Source organism: Macaca fascicularis, chromosome 6 (genome assembly GCF_037993035.2).
Source record: "Macaca fascicularis isolate 582-1 chromosome 6, T2T-MFA8v1.1".
In the NCBI taxonomy this organism is placed as follows: Eukaryota; Metazoa; Chordata; class Mammalia; order Primates; family Cercopithecidae; genus Macaca; species Macaca fascicularis.
Window position 1 is genome coordinate 188,486,195 of NC_088380.1, and position 22,492 is coordinate 188,508,686.

At 47.8% G+C, this 22,492-nt stretch overlaps 1 protein-coding gene across 1 annotated transcript in view; it reads left to right on the top strand.

Moving 5' to 3' along the window:
* LOC102119850 (uncharacterized) overlaps nt 1-10,770 on the top strand; it is a 115,494-nt gene extending 104,724 nt beyond the window's left edge. Inside the window, exons 45-50 of the mRNA XM_065547188.1 lie at nt 84-238; nt 1,994-2,064; nt 6,921-7,076; nt 8,486-8,623; nt 8,770-8,939; nt 10,249-10,770. The gene's annotated coding sequence lies outside the window, so the exon portion shown is untranslated. The remainder of the gene's footprint in view (nt 1-83; nt 239-1,993; nt 2,065-6,920; nt 7,077-8,485; nt 8,624-8,769; nt 8,940-10,248) is intronic.
* Nucleotides 10,771-22,492: the final 11,722 nt, after the last annotated feature.

Below are 22,492 nucleotides of genomic sequence, written 5' to 3' on the forward strand. Positions count from 1 at the left end.
TTTGACAGAAAATTACTATTGATCTCATTGGATGTTTACATGAATTTAAGCCTTTGGTTTTCTTTTAACTCTGTTTTTTACAGGTATAAATTGACAAGAAATACCTGCACCTTTCCTCCTTCCTATCTTTCCCTTGCCTACAGAAAATTGAAAAGTAAAACAGTGGACATCTACATATTCTTCATTCAGATTAACAAGTTGCTAGCATTTGCCACCTTTGCATTTTCTTTCTCTTTCTGTAAGTACTTTCTTCTCTGAATCATTTGAAAGTAAGTTGCAGAGAGCATGATGTTTTACCCCAACACTTCAGCATTTATCTCTTGCGAATAATGACGTATTTCTACATAATTACAATTCTACCATCTAACTATAATACAGTAATTTAATGTACAACCCATATTCAGATTTACCTAATTGTCTCCAAAATGTTCTTTATTTTTGGTTTACACCCACAGTTTAATGAAAGATTAACCTTGCCTTTGGTTGTCATGTCCCTCTCTTCTTTTACTTTGGAGTAGTTCTTTCAATACATGAAACGTTTTGGAAAATCTAGGCTCTTTGTTTTGTAGAGTGACCCATAATCTGATATATCTGATGGTTTTCTTCTTCTCCTGACTAGAATAGATTGAGCATTTTGGCAAGAATACCGATTGAACAGTGTTCTCATGAGTGGATTCAGATTAAACAGAGAATAATGCCTAATCCAGATGAGGCAGTGTTGGGTACTTATTGCCTCACACCGGGGGATGTTTGAGTCTGTTTGTCCCACGATTGATGAAGCTATGTTTCGTAATTTTGGTTGAGGTGGTGTCCACTGGACATCTCCTTGTGAAGGGAGCTTTCCCCTTTGTTCTTAGTCATCTGTGGGACGAGACATCAAAGCACTGTGAACGTTTTATTCCCCGGCAACCTTCATGAGCTGGTTTCAGTGTCATTGCTGAAGCCTCTTGGAAACATCGATTACACCTGTGGTTCCAATGGTGATTTTTTCTCATTCCTTTTACATTGATTACCTGCCTCCTTCAATGAGGTAGATGTTGTCTGCTCCCCATGTTTTCCCCTTCAGAATGTTTAATTTTAATTTAAATGATTAATACAGCTAAGTCATTTCAACAGGCAAATGAAAACAGTAAAGTGTCAGTTTCACCCGGAAAATAACAGCGCCGGTTGCTCATGGCTCACACTCTTCTGAGACCACTCAGGAAGAGCCTGAGGAAGGCCATGTTGTTTGTCTACCTGGGACTAATAAGTATAGAAATAGGATTCCTTTGTTCTTAAAGTCTACTTTTGACTTTACTTTTAAAATATAATTTCTTTGGTATGATTAAGCTCATGCCTATAATCCTAGCATTTTGGGAGGCCAAAGAAGGAGAATTGCTTGAGCCCAGGAGTTTGAGACCAGCCGAGGCATCATAGGGAGACGACACCCCCACACACCCCCACACACACCCCCCGGGAGTGGTGGCATGCAACTGTGGTCCCAGCTACCTGGGAGGCTGACGTTGGAGGATCATTTGGGCCCAGGAGGTGGAGGCTGCAGTGAACTGTGATTGTGCCACTGCACTCCAGCCTGGGTGACAGAGCAAGACCCTGTTTCACAAAAGAAGAAGAAGAGACCATCTGTTAGTCGTCTTGATTTTTGTAAAATGTGATATGTGATGGTTGATAAGCTTTATGCATATGTCAGTCTGTGGCCGTTTAATTTTGAACTAAGGGCTTGTTCTATTACAGCACAGTAATCATTTTACTAATTAGTGACTATTTGTCATTGAAAACAATACATTTAGTTTTAATACAGTTGAGTACTCACATATTTCTGGGGAAACTTGGTCAGGACATTTCAACTGAGAATTGTCAGGCACCTTCTCACTGATAAGCGTGCTGCTCGGTGGTGCAGCTCACGTACAGATGACTCCCTTCATGTAATTTAGTAGGAAAATAACAGAAATACTTGTATATAAAGTAAAGCAAAATTCTGGTTATTGAATCACAGCACCTACTGAAGGAAGTTCTCAAGTTCTGATTGAGTTCTAAAAGTTTTTTGAAGATTGGAATTCTTCATATGTAAGTAAAAACAATTTCTGATGACCCATTTCTAGTCCATCTTCTAAAGAAGTATTTAATCTAGGCCGGGTGCGGTGGCTCACACCTGTAATCCCAACACTTTGGGAGGCTGAGACAGGTGGATCATGAGGTCAATAGATCAAAACCATCCTGGCCAACATGGTGAAACCCCATCTCTACTAAAAACACGAAAATTAGCTGGGCATGGTGGCACATGTCTGTAGTCCCAGCCGCTTGGGAGGCTGAGGCAGGAGAATCACTTGAACCCGGGAGGTGGAGGTTGCAGTGATCCAAGATTGCACCACGGCACTCCAGTCTGGTGACAGAGCGAGACTCCAACTCAAAACAAAGACAGACAAACAAAGTATTTAATCTGAGCTGGGCATGATGGCTCACTCCTGTAATCTCAGCACTTTTGGAGACCAAGGCATGAGGGTTACTTGAAACCAGGAGTTGGACACTAGCCTAGGCAACAAAAGCAGGACCCCATCTCCACAGAAAACTTAAAAATTAGCTGTGCAGGAGGCTGAGCTGGGAGGATCACTTGAGCTTAGGAGTTGGAGGTTACAGAAAGCTGTGATCATGCCACTGCACTCCAGGCTTGATGACAGACAAAACTAACAAAGTGTTTAATCCATAAGATGACCACATTTATAGGCGCCTCCTGGCAGTCTTAGCCTGGAGCCATGAAGGAAGACAGCATGTGAAGGCAAGTGCAGGCTGGCCTCCGGCCGCTGAGGATCAGGACAGGATGTGGAGTGAACATCTGCATCAAACTTTATTGCTTGGATTGGAAAAAAAATTCCTATCTGTAGATCAGCCTTAAAATACATCCTTCCATAAAATATTATCTTTCCCATATTTTGAGGCCATGCTATTGGTGCTACCTGAGGGAACAGTATTGTGTCCTTGATTTGATGAGATCAGTAGCTTTCTTATCTTACTGAATGACATCCACAGAACTCAGGAACCCACAGAACTCAGAAACAGAAGCTACATATTAAGTGAATTTGTATCTTACTTGTTATAATATTACTGTGTATAAGAAATAGAGATGGTGGGCCGGGCACGGTTGCTTACACCTGTAATCCCAGCACTTTGGGAGGCTGAGGCAGGTGGATCACGAGGTCAGGAGATCGAAACCATCCTGGATAACATGGTGAAACCCTGTCTTTACTAAAAAAATACAAAAAATTGTATAAAAAAATACAAGAACTACAGGCACCTGTAGTTCAAGCTACTCGGGAGGCTGAGGCAGGAGAATGGCGTGAACCCGGGAGGCGGAGCTTGCAGTGAGCGGAGATCTGGCCGCTGCACTCCAGCCTGGGCAACAGAGCAAGACTCTGTCTCAAAAAAAAAAAAAAAAAGATGACCAGGTGCTGTGGCTCATGTCTGTAATCTCAGCACTTTGGAAGGCTGAGGCGGGCAGATCACAAGGTCAGGAGTTCGAGACCAGCCTGACCAACATGGTGAAACTCCGTCTCTACTAAAAATACAAAAATTAGCAGGACCTGGTGGCATGCACCTGGAATCGCAGCTACTTGGGAGTCTGAGACAGGAGAACTGCTTGAACCTGGGAGGCAGAAGTTGCAATCAGCCAGATGCCACCACTGGACTCCAGCCTGGGTGACAGAGCAAGACTCTGTCTCAGGAAAAAAAAAAAAAAAAAAAAGGGAGGGTTTTCCCCCAACTGACGTCAGCTGGGGGGAGTTTCTGGTGCTTGGTGCTATCAGGTGTTGAAAGTGCTCCCTACCTAAAAAGGAAAAATCTCAAAAATGAAATTATCAAGGGAATTGTAGGTATCAGCTTTATATTTGTATAAGTTATTATAGAGTTGGATTTTAAGAGTTTTGCCTGCTTCAGACTTCTCCCATTGTGTGTTTTTTTTTCTTTTACGTATATCTTACTACCTATTATTTCATAAACATTATTCACCTATTAGAATCTGTCATTGTCCTCTGCTGCATTTCTTCAGTGGTCAGGACCATCCATGGGTTCCCTACCATCCAGCATTTTCTTCTAATACTGTTATAGTTTTACTAATTATGCTGTGAGTTTTGCATGTGGGTTACTTTTTTCTCACTCAGACCCACTTTTCCAGTATTTACTAAAAGAATTCTTACTTTTTTGCTTTATTCTGTACATCTCTGTTTTGCACACATTAGATTTTAAATTTTATTTTATTTTATTTTTTTGAGACGGAGTCTCGCTCTGCCACCCAGGCTGGAGTGCAGTGGCCGGATCTCAGCTCACTGCAAGCTCCGCCTCCCGGGTTCACGCCATTCTCCTGCCTCAGCCTCCGGAGTAGCTGGGACTACAGGCGCCCGCCACCGCGCCCGGCTAGTTTTTTGTATTTTTTAGTAGAGACGGGGTTTCACCGTGTTAGCCAGGATGGTCTCGATCTCCTGACCTCGTGATCCGCCCATCTCGGCCTCCCAAAGTGCTGGGATTACAGGCTTGAGCCACCGCGCCCGGCTAGATTTTAAATTTTAAATTGTAAAGTATATGTAACATAAACTTTACCAGCTAATCATTTTAAACGTACAGTTGAGTGATGGTAAGTACATTTTTCAGGGTGGTTCTGTGTTTTGGCTTCTTTGGACCACATTGAAAGAATTGTCCTGGACCACACATAAAATACACTAACACTAATGATAGCTAATGAGCTTCAAAAAGAAAAAAGCTGTATGCATACATCTCATATTTTGTTTTGACATGAGCTTTGGTGGACACATTTCAACCCTAGCAGTCAGATCTAAGATTCCCAGTTGAAAGGATTTCCCCACTTAGTACTTCGAATTAATCAACCCTGCTGCCTTCTGGCCTCCAGGGTTTCTGGTAAGGAACCTACTGATAGGGCATGGTGGCTCACGCCTGTAATCCCAGCACTTTGGGAGGCTGAGGTGGGTGGATCATCTGAGGTCGGGCGGTTGAGACCAGCCTGACCAACATGGAGAAACCCCATCTCTACTAAAAATACAAAATTAGCCAGGCGTGGTGGCGGGTAACTGTAATCCCAGCTACTCGGGAGGCTGAGGCAAGAGAATTGCTTGAACCCGGGAGGCGGAGGCTGCAGTGAGCTGAGATTGTGCCCTCGCAACAAGAGTGAAACTCCCATCTCAAAAAAAAAAAAAAAAGACGGTCTCAGTCACCCAGGCTGAAAGGGCTCAAGCAGTCCTTTCGCGTGAGCCTCCTGAGTAGCTGAGATTGTATGTGCACACCACCCTACCAGCTTTTCATCTTAACTATGATTTTTTCATAGAGACAGGGTCTCACTGTGTTTCCCAGGCTGATCTTGAATTCCTGGCCTGTAACAACCCTTCCACCTTGGCCTCCCAGAGCACTGAGTGTACAGGTGGGAGCCCCCATGCCAAGCCTTGGATATTTATAATGTCTTAATATTTTAAATCAAACTTGGGAAGTTTCTTAGATTTTCATTATTTCTTCAGATGGTCTTTTCTTCCCTCTGTTCTGTGATTCTTATAAACTGATTTGGTCCACTTGATGCTGTCCCACAGGTCCCTTAAGCTCAGCTGATGTTCCTGCAACCATTTTCCTTCTGTTTCTGATACAGGATTATTTCAATTGTTTTGTCTTCAGATTTGCTAATTCTTTCTCTGCTTGGTCAAATCAATCCCTTCTAGTAATTTTTTTTTTTTTTTTTTTTTGATATGGAGTCTCACTTTGTAGCCCAGGCTGGAGTGCAGTGGCGCAATCTCTCTGCAACCTCTGCCTCCCAGGTTCAAGCGAATCTCCTGCCTCAGCCTCCCAAGTCACTGGGACTACAGGTGCCGCCACCACACCTGGCTAATTTTCATATTTTTAGTAAGACACGAGGTTTCACCGTGTTGCCCAGGCTGGTCTTGATCTCCTGACCTCATGATCTGCCCACCTCAGCTTCCCAAAGTGTTGGGATTACAGGCGTGAGCCACCGTGCCTGGCCCCTTCTAGTAATTTTTTTTTTAAATTTCAGGTATTTTAATTTTTAATTGCAAAATACTTTTTGATTTCTTTTTATAATTATCTCTTTATTGAGGTTCTTATTTTGCTCACAGGTAATTTTCCTTTAGTATCCATGTCTTTCTTAAGCTCTTTGGGCATCTTTAAGAGTTGTGGTTAAGTTTTTGTCTAATAAGTATGTCTAATATCTGAGTATCCTCAGGTATATTTTATATTCACTTACTTAGTTCCTCTGAATGGGCCATACTTTCCAGTTTCTTTGTGTGCCTTGTGATTTGTTTTTGTTATAAACTGGATGTTTCAAACTTAATGTGATAACTCAGGAAGTCAGATTCTCCTTTTACTCCAGGTTTTCCTTGTTTTGAGACGGAGTCTTGCTCTCTCACCAAAGCTGGAATGCAGTGGTGCAATCTTGGCAAGAATTCAGGATTGATTCTCTGGAGCCAAAGGAATTGTTGATAAATTCTGTGGAGGAAATGAGGGTTACTGGAGGGAATGTTTATTAGAACTGTTTCACTAAGAGTCTGATTTTGACATACAGATGTAAGAAGTCACAGTTAATTTTTTTTTTTTTTCGGACTTAACTTTGGAAGTGAAATGTTATCTTGTTCAGTGTAGTGAATTTTTTTTTAAATAAAAATACTTAGGAGAGGTGGATCTTCCTTTCTGGATTGTTCAGGACTTTTGAGAGTATGACTGAAGTTGAAGAGTAACTGACTTATTTATTAAACAGAGGAACAAGACTGAATCATGGAAAAATGATCTGTTATTCAGAAGTTTTATTTTGGTATAAGTTACAAAGTTTTATTTGCATTCACATTACTGGATCTAGGGAAGACTTAATAAAAAGCTGAGTGTATTTCCTGAGTTGAAATTGTAGGTGTGTCTTGTGACAGTTTGTAAGAAAGACAAGTGGAGTCTCCTCTGCTTCAGCAAAGCTGCTTGAACACGAACCTTCCTGAAACTTTCATGCACGTTGGTGGGAGCGTCCCTGAGCGTCACACGGATTTTCAAGGATGTGTCTATTCTGTAAAGTAAAGTGCTGTTACGCTGTAAGTTTCAGGAGGCAGGAGTTTTTCTCTTTTGCTTATTAATATGTCACTGGTGGTTAAACAGTATGTAACACAGAGTAGGTGTTCAGTAATAATCAAAAAATAAAATGTCATTTCTGTGTTGTTTTAATTTGGATTTATTAGTAAGGGCAACATATTTGACTATTAGTTCTGATGATTAAAAGCTAGTGAGCATTAAGGAAAGAAAAGGTTCTGCGTGGACTCTGAAGGTCGTCTCTATCAATTTGAGGTTGAATGGGAAGAATAGTTTTGTTGACGTCCTTTAGCTGTGTTATGTGTTATGAGTACTTTTTTTTTTTTTTTTTTACTCAGGCAAAAGAAAATGTGTGTGTGTTAAATACAGTCAGCCCCCTTTATCTGTGGGTCCTGCATTCTCACTTTCTGGCAACCTCAGATCAAAAATACTCCAGAAAAAAAGGATGGTTGCATCTGTACTGAACATGTACAAGCTTTTTTTCTTGCCATTATTCTTTATGCAATAAAGTATAACAACCATTTATGTAGCATTTCCATTGTATTAGGTATTGTGAGTAATCTAGAGGTCATTTGAAGGATATTGGAGGGTGCGTCCAGGCTGAAGGCAAGTACTATGGCATTTTATGTCAGGGACACCTACAGATTTTTGTGTCCAGCCATGGATCCTGTACAGTTTAACATTTCCACACGCTGAGGGTGTGATGGGTCTGGGTTGGGTTGGGCCCCCATGTTCAAGGAAGTGTGCCCATCATGATTGTAGACCCTTGTCGTAAACTTTGGATATGTCTATTTTGATATTTAAAACATTTTCAGATTAAGTCTGAAAATGCCAATATATTAATATTTTAAAATGGAATTGAGAAGTCATTATTATAATAATAGAATTCATTATTAGAACTTTCTAATAGTAGAAAGGAAGTCTATTTATTTATTTATTTTATTTATTTATTTTTTTTGAGACGGAGTCTCGCTCTGCCGCCCAGGCTGGAGTGCAGTGGCCAGATCTCAGCTCACTGCAAGCTCCGCCTCCCGGGTTCACGCCATTCTCCTGCCTCAGCCTCCCGAGTAGTTGGGACTACAGGCGCCCGCCACCGCGCCCGGCTAGTTTTTTGTATTTTTTAGTAGAGACGGGGTTTCACCGTGTTTGCCAGGATGGGGAAGTCTATTTATTTTATAAAATTGTCAGTTCATCTTAAGATCTAATAGTCTTTTGCAATTAACAGCAACCTAATTCAGACTACCTCAAAAGAAGAATTTAACATTGATTTTTGTAGAAAAAAAGCAATTTTAAAGTAGTCTGGGAAAACTTAGGTAAGTTTTCCTTAATCCTGACTCTTAATTTGTGGCTAGAAGTGGCAATGATATGAACATAAGTTGTGCTATTTATTAATTTATTGCTTTTCATAAATCAGCCCCTTTTATGTAATTAGGTAAAAAGAGAAAAATACATTCTTGATTTTGGTGACTAGAGTTGTGGATGCCGGAAAGCTCTGCCACTAAGATTGATGAACCAGACGCATGTCACTGGCCAGTCACAGATTCTTAATGCCGTAAGTATGAACGTATAGTTAAAAAAAAAATCTGTTGATAGAATACATCGTCTTATGAAATGAAAAGATTTGGTTAAGGAGTTTTTGAACAAATTTCACATTACACTACTGGCTTTACTAAATCTGAGTCTTGTATTTCTGAACAGGGCACCGTGGCCTGGCACTGTCACGTTTTCCAGGGAACCTGCCCGAGCTCCTGCAGAAGCTGCTCCTCGGGCCTATGGAGTCCCTTAGCTGGTAGGCCCTTCTTTAGTCACCACAGGATGCCTGCTGTTCATGAACAGGAAGGAGAGGATGGGCTTTGAATAAAACACAGGTAACTAAGTTTCCCAACTGCTTTTCTTTGATTAAGATTTCAGTCTTGGCTGGGCATGGTGGCTCACGCCTGTAATCTCAGTATTTTGGGAGGCCGAAGTGGGCAGATCACGAAGTCAGGAGATTGAGACCATCCCTGGCCAACATGGAGAAACCCTGTCTCTACTGAAAAAATACAAAATTAGCCGGGCGTGGTTGCGCATGCCTGTAACCCAGCTACTTGGGAGACTGAGGTAGGAGAATCACTTGAACCCAAGAGGTGGAGGTTGCGGTGAGTGGAGATCACGCCATTGCACTCCAGCCTGAGCAACAAGAGCAAAACTCCTTCTCAAAAAAAAAAAAAAAAAAAAAAAAGGCCGGGCGCGGTGGCTCAAGCCTGTAATCCCAGCACTTTGGGAGGCCGAGACGGGCGGATCACGAGGTCAGGAGATCGAGACCATCCTGGCTAACACGGTGAAACCCCGTCTCTACTAAAAAATACAAAAAACTAGACGGGCGAGGTGGCGGGCGCCTGTAGTCCCAGCTACTCGGGAGGCTGAGGCAGGAGAATGGCGGGAACCCGGGAGGCGGAGCTTGCAGTGAGCTGAGATCCGGCCACAGCACTCCAGCCTGGGCGACAGAGCGAGACTCCGCCTCAAAAAAAAAAAAAAAAAAAAAAAAAAAAAAAAAAATCCTCCGAGTTGCACATGGCTTGTCCGCTTGTCCCTGCTTGGCTACAGACTGTGTGCTCAGTCTGCTCCTAGGACCTTTATGCAAGTGTCTGGCCTGCATCAGTGTGAATGCTTGTTCTTGGAATGCTTGCCCACAGCTCCCCTGGGTTGACTTCTTTTGGGAAGCTCTCGAGTAGCTGGGATTACAGGCATGCACCACCACGCCCGGCTAATTTTCTGTATTTTTAGTAGAGATGGAGTTTCTCCATGATTTTCATTTTTTAAATGCTTTTTTGAGATTTGTTTTGTGGCCTGAAATGTGGTATATCCTGGAGAATGTTTTGGGAGCTGATGAGAAGAACGCAGGTTCTGAAGTTGGTGGGTGAAATGTTCTGTAATTACCTGTCAGGTCCCTCTGACTTCTATTTTGGTGTGTAAGTCTGGTCTTCGTTGCTTTTCTGCCTAGAGGGTGTGTCTGTTGCTAAGAGTGGGTGTTGGAGTCCCCAGCTATTGTTGCCTGTCTCTGTTTTTCGATGACTCTTTAATAACTGGGGCTCCTGCGTCAGCTGTGTTTACATTGACAGCTGTTCCACCCTCTTGCTGAATTGATCCCTTTATCATTTTATAATGACCTTTATTTTCTATTTTTGTGCTTTGTAGACTTAAAGCCCATTTTGTGTGACAAGCATAGCAGTGGTGACTCCTTTCCTTTCTGATCTTCACCGAACCTCGCTTCTTCACATTTACCGAAATGTCTACTTAGAGCCACGGCACCTCTTTGAATTGTCACATCTACTGCATGGTGATGGTAGATTTCCTTTTCATCTGTACTCTGAAGGAATCCGAAACAGGCATTTTTACAAGTCTAGGAAGGAAACATAAATCTATGTGTCAAAAGAATGAACATAGAAAATAATGTGTCCTGGTTAACAAAAGTTCTCATTGTAAAGTGTTATGCACAAGATTATGGAATTTTATGTGCCATAAATGAAGTTGTCTTCATTTGTCTAAAACTACTTTTAAAAATTACATGTTACTTTAATAAAGGTATTTTTGAGAATTTGGTGACTTCTTATTTCCTAGACCTCTTTAATTTCATATTAAATTCCAGCATATTTTGTTTTTGTATTTGGCTTTCACATCATAACTTAGTTTATAATTAAACATTTTGAATGGATCTAATGGATTGTGTGGTTGTCTAAATGTTAAGAGTCTGAAGACCTCAAGTGGGCAGGAGCTGGGCAGGGGGAGGATCACGGTGCAGGCAGGACCAGGGTGCAGTGTGGATGGGCTCCAGTAGGAGCGGGGTGCTGGTGGGGCAGGGGTGGGGGTAGGTGTGGGGGGCGTCAGAGCACGGTGCTCCTAGGAGTGGGGTGCTGGTGGGGTGGGGCACAGTAGGAGCAGGGTGTGGGTAGGAGCAGGGTGTGGATAATACTGAGGTGCTGGCACGGCAGGGTGTGGGTAGGAGCAGAGGGCGTGTAAGATTGGGCTTCTGGCGAGGCGCGCGTGGGTAGGATGGGGTGCTGCAGGACGGGTAGCAGTTGGGTGTTGGCGGGGCGGGGCGTGCTTAGGACTGGGACGCGGGTGGGTGGAGAGTGACGGCAGGGCAGGGCAGGGCATTGGTAGGAGCGGGGTGCCAGTAGTATGTCCAGAATGGGTGGGTTCTTGGTCTCGCTGACTTCCAGAATGAAGCTGCAGACCCTCGCGGTGAGTGTTACAGTTCTTAAAGATGGTGTGTCAGGAGTTTGTCCTTCAGATGTTCAGATGTATCTGGAGTTTCTTCCTTCTGGTGGGTTCCTGCTGTGGACCCTGGAGGTGAGTGTTACAGCTCTTAAAGGCTGCACATCTGGACTTGTTCCTTCCTTCCAGTGGGTTAGGGGTCTTGCTGGCCTCAGGAGTGAAGCTGCAGACCTTCGAGGTGTTACAGCTCATAAAGGTGGCGCAGGCCCAGAGAGTAAGCAGCAACAAGATTTATTGCAAACAGCAAAAGAACAAAGCAACCACCGGGTGGAAAAGGGGCCCCAACGAGTTGCGGCTGTTGGGGCGGGCAGCCTGCTTTTATTCTTATCTGACCCCACCCACATACTGCTGATTGGTCTGTTTTACAGAGATCTGATTGGTCCGTCTTGACAGAGAGCTGATTGGTCCGTTCTACAGAGCTCTGATTGGTCCGTCTTGACAGAGATCTGATTGGTCCGTTTTACAGAGCTCTGATTGGCCCGTCTTGACAGAGTGCTGATTGGTCCGTTTTACAGAGCTCTGATTGGTCTGTCTTGACAGAGAGCTGATTGGTCCGTTCTACAGAGATCTGATTGGTCCGTCTTGACAGAGATCTGATTGGTCCGTTTTACAGAGCTCTGATTGGTCCGTCTTGACAGAGTGCTGATTGGTGCGTTCACAAACCTTTAGCTGGACAGAAAAGTTCTCCGGGTCCCCACCTGACCCAGAAGCCCAGCCGGCTCCACCTCTTAATAGCAGTCGCCCCGGACTTTGCGCCACCCAGCCCGGGGACTCCGGCGGCCCAGAGGTAGCTCTTCCCTCCATCAAGCCCAGCAGGCCACAGCGAGGGCCCGGCACACAGAGCCCGCGCCCACCGGAACCCGCGCCGGCCCGTGAGCCCCACGCGCAGCCTGGCTTCCCGCCCGCGCCTCTCCCTCCACACCTCCCCGCGAGCAGAGGGAGCCGGCTCTGGCCCTGGCCAGCCCCAGAGAGGGGCCCTCGCAGCGCAGCTGCGGGTTGAAGGGCTCCTGGAGCGCGGCTAGAGCAGACGCCGAGGCGGAGGAGGTGCCGAGAGTGAGCGAGGGCTGCTAGCACGTTGTCACCTCTCGGTAGGAACAGGGTGCAGGAGGCGGGTTGGTTCGGAAACTGATGCTGGAAAGGCCACCGTAGTCTGGGTCCCAGCACCTCTGCAGGCGCAGCCGCTCGTTTCACCTGGCGCGCCATCTTGCAGTTCCTGAATTTGCCCCTTTTGGCTGCACAGAGAGGGCAAGGAAGCCGCGCACGAATGCAAGGTCGGAATGACTGGGGTGCGACCCAAGGGGACTTGGAGAACCGCCCTTCCTCCCCAGGTTCCCCAGGCAGAGCCCACCACCCACCACCCCCGCGGTTTTTCAGAGGCCCAACTGGGCCTCTGCGGAAGGGGTGGGGGCAGGGCAGAGACAGGAGGAGGGAAAGAGCTGCGCAGGGAAGGGGGCCGGGAGAGCCTCTCTCAACATCCGGGTTACTTGATAGACTGGGGGTCCTGCAGGGCTAGCCATGAAGAAATGTAACCGTGTGTGGAAAAACAAGAATTGGGGAGGGGTGAGGAAGAGAAGTTGGTTAAAAGGCAGCAGGTGGTGCCTTAGGCAATCATAGGGGCTGAGGGGCTGGCTTCTCATTGTCAGACCCTGGGCTGGTAAGTTTCAGGGAACTCAGATGAAACAAATGTAACTTCCTTTAAGACTAGCGGGATCAATTTCTCTGTTTATTCAAGGAAGCTGTATACATCGGGTCTATGGGAGAATTGGACACTTTCCAGCCTCATGCGGGGAGCTGTAAGGGTGGGTGTCCTTCCGCCCCTCTACACAGGGGCACTCTTAGGTTGTGGGACTGGCAGCAGAGGACAGCGAGCAGCAGAGAGCAACAGGAGCCCCAAAGAATCTAATTTCCCCCAAAGAAATGATGGCCACGAACATATTCACCTCAGCAGGAGAAGCCAGGGGGCCTACGCCGGGGAGTTGTGGGCTGAGGTTGGATGTGGGTTCTGGGCGTCTGTGGGGAAAGTCCTCTGTTCTCTCCCCATCCCTTAGCTACCTCTTGAGGTCTGGCCTACATCTATTCACAGAGGGATGGAGGAAGGGAAGCTCATGGGGCCTTGGGGTGGGAGGGGGCAGGAACTGGAGCCTGGGGCGCCCCTGGGCCAGCTGCCCCTGTCCCTGCTGTGTCTTGGTGGGGCTCGGGGCTGAATCTGTGATCTGCACATCACTGCAGATTTGAAGTCAAAGTGAAGTCGCCCTCGCAGGCAGGAGAGGGAGCTGCCAAGACGAGGCTAGCTCAGACTCAGTCAACCACTATGTCCAGAGTCGGCCAGCGGAGGGGGAGGTGGTTGGGGGGAGTAGGGGAGCGGGGGCACTCAGCCCAAGAGAGCTACCCTGAACCACAGGACCAGGTGATGCCTGCCACCCACCCTTGCCGGGGTTGACAAAGCTGGAGTTGGCCACGGGGAGCTCCCCAGGGTGCAGACAGGGTGCAGGCAGGTCCCATCTCTGGGACTAGCAGCTGCCCAGGCTGCACACTCAGGCCTATGCCTAGGGAAGGGACCTGATAAGAAAGAGGCTGGTGGCAAGGGGTGCGTGGAACTTTGGGGGGCAAACAAGCTCCTGTTGTTGTAACCGAGTTATAGAGAAACGCCACACTCTGAGACTAATTCAGGGGTCCTTTATTGCTGGTGACTGAGAGACTGCTAGAGCTCAAAATTCAGCCCTGAAGAAGGGGCTAGATTTCTTTTTATATCTTGGTCTAAATAGGAGAGGGGGAGTCTAAAGCAATTTTTACAGAAGCAGAACAGGCAAAAAGTTAAAAGATAGATGGTTACAGAAACAGTTACAGGAAAATAGTTCCAGGTTCAGGGGCTTAAACTGTCACAAAGAGACAAATGCAGGGGCTTTGGGTACCACCAAGCGAGCGCGTGTCCACGGGCCGCTGGCACAGCTTGCCTCAGTATCTTATCAGTAAGCGCACTCCTGGGTGTGCCTGGAGTCAGCTTGCACCAGTTATGTCTTTAAGGGAGGGGGGCAAGGGGCTGCAAGCAAAGAAACCAAAATGGAGTCTGTCCGGCTCTCTCAGCTGAGAGAGTCAATCAGGTTAAAACAAGGGAGGGCATCACATTCCCACTCGTGTTTTGGGGGAATCAAATCATTGATTCCTCGGTTATAACAAGGGGGTTATATTGGTTCTAAGATACACAAGTTTGACAGAAGCTATGTGCTGCTTTATGAAGTTAAGCAACCAATTTAATGGACAAGGCCTGAAGACCAACCTTAACAAGAGGAGGAGAAGGGCTCCCGCCAACCCGGTAATTAGTTAGCCAGGGATTCCAGTTAAACATGCTTTGGTACCAGGGGGTGTTACTCTCCTGTTCCTGCTGGCATTTACCTAGATTTTCTCGAACTTTTTGAAGAGTATTTTTTATGACTTCAGATTGATTGGCATAGAAACAACAACTTTCTCCCAAAGTTGCACGTAACCCTCCTTGGGAGAGAAAGCAGAGCTCAGCCTCGGCGGTTTTGAAGAACTACTTCTGCTAGAGGCTCTACCTGGGCATGCAGTATATTTATGGCTGATTGGAGATTGCTGAAATCATCATCTACTTGTTGAGATAGGGACATCAGCCCAGTTTCTTCTTGAATCAGGGCAGTTGTGCCGATGGCTGCTGACCCAGCTATGCTAAGGCTGGCCACAAGGGGTACAAGGAGTGGGGCGACTCGGCAAAACCTGGGATGCAATTCAGGAGAAGCGATGAGGAGTTGTCCTTCTGACCCACTGTACACGTAGACCTGGGGGAGTACATGAACCAACACACAGGAGAGGTCAGGGTTCAGTCCCACTGATGCAGTGAGCGAGACCTGAAGTGCCGGCTAACCAGGTATTGTTGGGTGCCTGATAGGAGACTGAGGCGTTTAAGGAAGTACGCAGGGACTGATTCCAGGTAGCCTGAGAGGGAGAAGCAGATAAATTATACCCTGCTAGTTAGACAGGAGGCATTCCGGACACGTCTCCTAGTATAAGGGCATGGGGGCACGTATGACAAGGAAGAATTTGTAGCATGGCTTCTACTCCTAATCCAACATAATATGGGGGTTTGGCCTTTAGGCACAACCAGCAATCTCGGGCTAGTTTAGGCTGGGTGAGATTCAGGAGGTGAGGAGCACTGACCAGAATGGACTTTAGGCTGGGTGAGATTCAGGAGGTGAGTGAGGAGCACTGTGCAGAGTGGACATCAGGCTGAGAGATTCAGGAGGTGAGGAGCACTGTCCAGGATGGACTTCAGGCTGAGTGAGATTCAGGAGGTGAGGAGCACTGTCCAGAGTGGACTTCAGGCTGGGTGAGATTCAGGAGGTGAGTGAGGAGCACTGTCCAGAGTGGACTTCAGGCTGGGTGAGATTCAGGAGGTGAGTGAGGAGCATTGTCCAGGATGGACTTCAGGCTGAGTGAGATTCAGGAGGTGAGGAGCACTGTCCAGAGTGGACTTCAGGCTGGGTGAGATTCAGGAGGTGAGTGAGGAGCACTGTCCAGAGTGGACTTCAGGCTGGGTGAGATTCAGGAGGTGAGTGAGGAGCATTGTCCAGGATGGACTTCAGGCTGAGTGAGATTCAGGAGGTGAGGAGCACTGTCCAGAGTGGACTTCAGGCTGGGTGAGATTCAGGAGGTGAGTGAGGAGCACTGTGCAGAATGGACTTCAGGCTGGGTGAGATTCAGGAGGTGAGGAGCACTGACCAGAATGGACTTCAGGCTGGGTGAGATTCAGGAGGTGAGGAGGAGCACTGTGCAGAATGGACTTCAGGCTGAGTGAGATTCAGGAGGTGAGGAGCACTGTCCAGAGTGGACTTCAGGCTGGGTGAGATTCAGGAGGTGAGTGAGGAGCATTCTCCAGAATGGACTTCAGGCTGAGTGAGATTCAGGAGGTGAGGAGCACTGTCCAGAATGGACTTCAGGCTGAGTGAGATTCAGGAGGTGAGTGAGGAGCATTGTCCAGAATGGACTTCAGGCTGGGTGAGATTCAGGAGGTGAGTGAGGAGCACTGTGCAGAATGGACTTCAGGCTGGGTGAGATTCAGGAGGTGAGTGAGGAGCACTGTCCAGAGTGGACTTCAGGCTGGGTGAGATTCAGGAGGTGAGTGAGGAGCACTGTCCAGAATGGACTTCAGGCTGGGTGAGATTCAGGAGGTGAGTGAGGAGCACTGTGCAGAATGGACTTCAGGCTGGGTGAGATTCAGGAGGTGAGTGAGGAGCACTGTCCAGAGTGGACTTCAGGCTGGGTGAGATTCAGGAGGTGAGTGAGGAGCACTGTGCAGAGTGGACTTCAGGCTGGGTGAGATTCAGGAGGTGAGTGAGGAGCACTGTGCAGAGTGGACTTCAGGCTGGGTGAGATTCAGGAGGTGAGGAGCACTGTGCAGAATGGACTTCAGGCTGAGTGAGATTCAGGAGGTGAGGAGCACTGTCCAGAATGGACTTCAGGCTGGGTGAGATTCAGGAGGTGAGTGAGGAGCACTGTCCAGAGTGGACTTCAGGCTGGGTGAGATTCAGGAGGTGAGTGAGGAGCACTGTGCAGAGTGGACTTCAGGCTGGGTGAGATTCAGGAGGTGAGTGAGGAGCACTGTCCAGAATGGACTTCAGGCTGGGTGAGATTCAGGAGGTGAGTGAGGAGCACTGTCCAGAGTGGACTTCAGGCTGGGTGAGATTCAGGAGGTGAGTGAGGAGCACTGTGCAGAATGGACTTCAGGCTGGGTGAGATTCAGGAGGTGAGTGAGGAGCACTGTCCAGAGTGGACTTCAGGCTGGGTGAGATTCAGGAGGTGAGTGAGGAGCACTGTGCAGAGTGGACTTCAGGCTGGGTGAGATTCAGGAGGTGAGTGAGGAGCACTGTGCAGAGTGGACTTAAGGCTGGGTGAGATTCAGGAGGTGAGGAGCACTGTCCAGAGTGGACTTCAGGCTGAGTGAGTGAGATTCAGGAGGTGAGTGAGGAGCACTGTCCAGAGTGGACTTCAGGCTGGGTGAGATTCAGGAGGTGAGGAGCACTGTCCAGAATGGACTTCAGGCTGGGTGAGATTCAGGAGGTGAGTGAGGAGCACTGTCCAGAATGGACTTCAGGCTGGGTGAGATTCAGGAGGTGAGTGAGGAGCACTGTGCAGAATGGACTTCAGGCTGAGTGAGATTCAGGAGGTGAGGAGCACTGTCCAGAATGGACTTCAGGCTGGGTGAGGTTCAGGAGGTGAGTGAGGAGCACTGTCCAGAGTGGACTTCAGGCTGGGTTGGAGGTGTTGTCGTTGCAGCTGAGGTCTAGGCAGCAGGAACGATGGTGGGACAGTTAAATCGACCTGTCTGGGTGTTTCTGGAACACAGGGTCACCAAATCAGTTAAAGGTCCGATTGACTTAGGAGGGCTCCCTGGGACCAGGACCTTTTTCTGGATGGTGAACTTAGTTCCAACATCAAATCCCAGAATATAAAGCCTTAATCCCTGTGACATGCTGTAATACCATTGAGCTAAACTAGGGTTACGGACAGTTACAGTAAGAGGATTGCAACTTCCTATAGTACACGGTCTAGGACGGGAAGTGCGAGCTATGGAAAGGGTTGAGGGTAGGGTTGATCCTCTGGAGTAAGTGGGCAAGGTGACACACGTCCAGTGAAACTGGTAAGAATCTCAGCAGCTAGAGTCAGGGTGATTTCCAGGACGAAAGCCAATGCTCTGGAGCCCTTTTCTGCACCCTTAGAGCTTCCACATCCAGTCCAGCTTCTGGTGTGTCCGAACCCTGCAGCAATGTTGACGTTCCCTGCTCCCATGATCGGCAGATCGCGCTGTTCTTCATGGGTATGGCAGGTTCTGGGAACAAAGCACATAAATCGACTACAAAAGAGCCTTCCTTGGAGGTTCCCACTTTCCAGGTGGTGTTTGCAAAGACACGTACTGTTGTGAAGGAAGTGAGGAGAAAAGAGTAGGAAGGGGCAGAGGACGTAACAGGTGGAAACAGACAGAAGAGGTAAATGGAAAGAATTAATCTGATGGCTTCATTCGACTTAGGTGCAGTTTTAAGGGGCCTAGGCTTGGGGACCCTTGTTTCTTGCTGGGCTTTGTTGGCTTTTTTGATGCGAGAGTGATGAATCCAAGCAGGAATGCCATCCACCTTCAGAGCCATTGGCGTGGTGAGGATGATAGTATGAGGTCCTTTCCAGGCAGGAGTGAGTCCTTCCTTCTGGAATTTTTTAACACATATCAGGTCACCCAGCTGGAAAGAGTGGCAGGGCCCCGTCTGGTCAGGAACTGGATTGGGATGAGCTCCCCAGACAAGCGGCTGGATGATGTCTTGTACTTGTTGGAGAGACTGCAGGTACTGTAACAAATTAGCTTGTGAGGTTTCTGCTAAATGGGTATCCCTTAGCTTAGGCAAGATAGGCGGAGCCCTTCCATACATGATTTCAAAAGGTGAAAACCCAGCCCAGTAAGGGGTGTATCTTACTCTAAGGAGGGCTAAAGGAAGGAGCTTTACCTAATTCTCACCGGTCGCTAGGATTAATTTAGTAAGGGTACTTGTTAGGGTGCGGTTCATGCGTTCTACCTCTCCAGAGCTGTGGGGTCGATAGGTACAATAGAGTTTCCATCGAATGTTTAATGCCTTGTTAACCAACTGAGCTATGGACGAGGTGAAGGCAGGTCCATTATCAGACCTTATGGCAACAGGCAGTCCATGTCGAGGGATGGTTTCATTGAGCTTAACTACCGTGGTGGCAGTTTCGTTTTTGGTGGCAAATGCCTCAGTCTATCCAGAAAAGGTGTCTACTGCACCCGGAGGTATTTATATCCTGCCCGGTGCAGTTTTATCTACGTAAAGTAAATTTCCTCCCTTTCTCCTGGCGAGCCTCCCCGCAGGCGGTGACCTGGGCTGGGCTTACCTTGCTTGGCGTTTACCTGAGCACAAGCCATACACCGGAGAGCTGCTTGGTTAGTTAAGTCGTGAAGGTGGGGGATCTTGAAATGGCTCCTTAGAAGCTGGGCCAATTTTACTCCTCCTTCCTGATATTTACTGGCCTGAAGATCTGAAGCTTGTTTTTCTTCCTCTGGGGGTATTCTGGGTGGTCTGGCGAGTCAGCTTGCGGAAAGGACACAGTGGGCAGCAGGGTTAAAGGCACGACCGGGAGCCGAGCTGCAGCGTCTGCTCTTTGGTTACCGCGGCCTCTTTGATGTCCTTTGCAGTGAATCACAGCCACCTGTTGAGGGAGCCAAACAGCTTCAAGCAGGGCCAGAATTGCTTCTTTGTTTTTGACAGTCTTTCCTGCTGAGGTGGGTAGCCCTCACTCTTGATAGTTGGCTCCAAGTACATGTACAGCAACGAAAGCATACCTGGTGTCAGTGTAGATGTTAATACGTGTGTCCTCACCCCATCAGAGGGCCTGAGTGAGGGCAACCAATTCAACTCTTTGTGCCGAGGTCCCTGCCGGCAGTGCCTGGGCCCCCAGTATGTCTGTCTCCGTAGTAACGGCTGCACCAGCCTTTTGTACTCCTTGTTCAAGGAAGCTGCTACCGTCTGTAAACATGGTGGCATCTGCCTGTTAGAGGAACATCTCGGAGATCAGGTCAGCCAGTTTCCACAGTTTCTTTCTTTTTTTTTTTATTTTTTATTTTTTTTGAGACGGAGTCTTGCTCTGTCACCCAGGCTGGAGTGCAGTGGTGCGATCTCGGCTCACTGCAAGCTCCGCCTCCTGGGTTTAACGCCATTCTCCTGCCTCAGCCTCCCGAGTAGCTGGGACTACAGGTGCCACCACCTCGCCCGGCTAGTTTTTTGTATTTTTAGTAGAGACGGGGTTTCACCGTGTTAGCCAGGATGGTCTCGATCTCCTGACCTTGTGATCCGCCCGCCTCGGCCTCCCAAAGTGCTGGGATTACAGGCTTGAGCCACCACGCCCGGCAGTTTCCACAGTTTCTAACAGTTCCTGGCAGTCATGGACAGGTGTGGTAAGGTCTGGATCGGGGAGCAAGGTAGCTGGATTTAAACACCTTGTGGGAGAGAAAGTTAAACGAGGCTGATCTAACAGGACACTCTGATACTGTAGGATGCGCGCATTCGACATCCGTTTGCCAGAAGCACTTCGTAGCAGAGTCTCTGCTGCGTGAGGAGCCACAAGGGTTACATTCTAGCCCAGACTGAGTTTATCAGCCTCCCGGACCAGGCTTGCTGTTGCCGCTGGGGCTCGCAGACATCCTGGCCACCCGGAGGCCACAGGGTCCAGTCTCTTAGACAAATAGGCTGGCATTGCCATGGCCCTAAAGTCTGAGCGAGTACCCCTTTAGCGACTCCCTGGCTTTCAGGAACAAAAAGGTGAAATGGTTTTGAGATATTTGGGAGGGCAAGAGCCGGTGCCTCAGTTAATGCCTTCTTTAGATTTTGAAAAGCCTGTTCTTGTCAGTCCAAACTAGCAGGCCATTCCTTCCAGTAGCAGTGTACATGGGCTTGGCAATTTCTGAGGACCCCGATATCTATAGGCAGCAGTATCCCACTGCCCCCAGGAATTCACGTACTTGTCTCAGTGGTGGAGTGGGGATTTGCAAGTTGGCTTTGTTTTGAGCACTAGTGAGTGCTCTTTTCCCCTCGTTTATCTCATACCTCAAGTAGGAAACACTGGGAAGACAAAGCTTGGCTGAGACCCGACACCTGAATTCCTGAAGGAGGTAAAGTAGGTCCCTAGTATGTTGCAGGCGGCTGTCAGTAGTTTCAGTAGCCAGTAACAGGTCATCTACCTACTGGAGAAGCGTGCAGTTAGGGTGACTGGCTCGGACGGTGTAGGATCCTGTTGGAGGGCTTCCCCAAAAAGCGTGGGGGAATTTTTTAAACCCTGGGGTAACTGAGTCCAGGTTAATTGGGTGGTGTCTCCTGAGCCAGGATCTGTCTATTCAAAAGCAAAGATAGTTTGGCTTTTGGGGGCCAGAGGAATACCAAAGAAAGCATCCTTTAAGTCAAGGACAGTGTACACTGTATGTTCTGGTGGGAGGAGGCTGAGTAAATTGTAAGAGTTAGGGACAGTTGGATGGATGGTAACTGTCTGCTTGTTAACTTCCCGCAAGTCCTGTACAGGTCAGTAATCATTTGTTCTGGGTTTCGGGACCAGCAAAAGTGGAGTATTCCAGGCGGACTGACATGGTGTGAGTATACCAGCTTGTAATAGTCGCTGAATGTGGGGATTGGTTCCCTCTCTAGCCCACTGAATCATAGGATATTTTTTTACCTGGACCGGCAAGGCGGTGGCCAGGAGTTCTACTACCACTGGTGGATGGTGCTTAGCCAGTCCCGGGGGTGTTGATTTGGCCTAGACTCGAGGAAAGAGAGTCTGTAAATCCAGTAGGAGAGGATTAGTTTTATTCTCTGGTGGCTGTGAGGGTGAAACTAAGATATTCCTCTGACAGAGGGGTGGTTAGCAGGAGTTGAGCAGTAGGGGGGCGTTGTGTCGCCTAACGTGAGGTGAGCTTGTTGGGCCAAGAAGGAGATGGACGCTTGTAACTTATGGAGCATGTCTCATCCGAGGAGGGAGAGGGAAGGGGCATTCTGGGACCACGAGGAATGAGTGGGTTACTCTTTTCTGTCCCAAACTCACCTCTCGTGAGTGGGTGACAGGATATTCCTCAATAGCTCCAGTAGCCCCTTGCACAGCCACCTTTTTATTAGAGGCACTGCCCAAGGGTGTTTGCAGTAGTGAGTGTGCTGCCCCAGTGTCAATTAGGAAGCGTACAGGCTGGCCCCGCACTGTGGCGGTCACCATGGGCTCCCGGGGGCCAAAGGAGAGGGAGCCCCGGCCCCATCAGTCATCAGGTTCCTCCACTGCGGGGAGGGTGAGGACCTTTTTCTTTCCTGGTTTCTCCTCTGGCTTTAATGGGCATTCATTTTCCCAATGTCCCATTTGCTTGCAAAAAGCACATTGTTTTCTTTGTAGGGGAGCCCGCTCACCTTTTTGGCCTTTCTGGCAGAGACCTGGGGTCCCCTGGTTGGTGCTCTGTGATGGGGGCCCTTCCTTCTTGGCTCCTTGGATGACAGCCACTAAGATCTTTGCCTGTCTTTTTGATGCTTTCTCAGCAGCCCTTTCAGCTGCCTGAGCTGCCTGTTTTTGCTTTTCAAACTCTCGATTGTCAAAAACTTTCTGGGCTATCTCTAAAATTTGG